We start from the raw sequence: 1755 nt of genomic DNA on the forward strand, positions 1-1755 counted from the left end.
TGGTGGTGGTGGCGGTGGTGGCGGTGGTGGTGGTGGCAGTGGTGGTGGTGGTAATAGCTGCAGTGCTTACCTTCCTGGCGTGCACCAGGGAGCTGCAATCAAGACTAAATAATGGTCTTGAGTTAAAACAAAAATGGAAATTAGAAGCTGATAAAAATCATGCTCAGGTGTTAGAAAAATTACTTTCAGCTTCTAAAAGGCAACCAACAAGGTAGAACAAGGAAACTACTTTATTGTATTTTATGAAAGATTGCCATTTTGTTGTAAATATAATTGTAGTTTAATTTTAATTAGAATATTCAGTCTCATTTGAAACTCAGCTTATTCAAGGAAATGAAAACTTGTTTTCATCTCCTGAGAAGCAACTAGAATGTAATGAAGACTATTTTGTCATGTTCCACGAAAGAACAACCATTTGTTCGAAATGCTAATCTAGTTTCATTTTAATTGGAATGGCATAATCAGATATTTCATATCTTGTTCAACATTAAAATAATATATTACCCAACATGATAAATTGTTATTTTTTTTTTTCAGAAAAGATGCTGTGTAAAAGAAACAACTGATTTATTTTTTTTATATAAATTAGAAAAACATAAGCAGAATTTTTTAGAAAAATACTGGCTAGACTCAAAAAAAAAAGGTGGGGAAAAAATTCTTTGTTGGTTTCACATGTTTTCTGGAACACATTTCCACATCATGATCATTATAATCATGGTAAGAATTCACTTTTTGGACATTGGTTGGCAAGGGCTAAAGTAGAAACCACTTACCCAAGAAACCATGTATTAGCATTGAACCTGAAACTCCATGGTTGTAAAAAAACGTCTTGACCACACACCCATGGCTGCACCTGTTGTTATTGTTACATAATCCCAGCTCTGGTCATTCCATCTTGTTTTTTTTTTGTTTTTTTAATCTAATGCATCTAGAACAAATTATCCATTGTAACTTGCTTTATTTCAAGATGACAGTGTGTGTGATTCAAGGATTATTTAACTGATATTTCTCAAAGGTCAGGTGATTATATTGAGGTGCCACGTTTAGCTTGTATTTCATCTAATGTTAAGTTGAGGTGAGATATATCACACTCTGGACATCTGGAAAGAATAGTGATTCCATCAAATTCCATCATAGATGAAATCTTTTTTAGATTTCGGTACTGAATCTTTGAATAAGTGAGGTAAGTAAATGAGAATAAATACATTATTTACATTTCACGGATATTTGTCCTCATCTTGTTTGTTGTTAACACAATGTTTCGGCTGATATACCCTCCAGCCTTCATCAGGTGTCTTGGGGAAATTTCCAACCTGGGTTCTCATTTCTAAGGTATTTTTCGATGTTGTTATTATTATTATTATTATTATTATTTTTATTATCATTATTATTCAGGTCACTGCCTGGAATCGAACTCGGAATCTTGGACTTACTAGCCCATGCTCTTAACCACTACGCCATAAATGCTTTGAGATACTTTGACAAAGTAAAATATACATAAAAAAAGAACAAATGAAATAAATTTCACTCTCAGCCTTGACATGTATATGTCCAGTGTTTTACTCAGTCAGATTACAAGTATAGAATACAGATTACAAGTAAGAGAAAGAGAGAGGCAGAGAGGGACAGAAAGAGAGAGGCAGAGAGGGACAGAAAGAGAGAGGCAGAGAGGGACAGAAAGAGAGAGAGGGGTAGCTTTGGTAGGAGTTTAATTCATTTTCAGGAGTGTTCATTTGCTATTGGTTCCTACCAGGT

This window comes from Octopus bimaculoides, chromosome 12, assembly GCF_001194135.2.
Source record: "Octopus bimaculoides isolate UCB-OBI-ISO-001 chromosome 12, ASM119413v2, whole genome shotgun sequence".
Taxonomy (NCBI): Eukaryota; Metazoa; Mollusca; class Cephalopoda; order Octopoda; family Octopodidae; genus Octopus; species Octopus bimaculoides.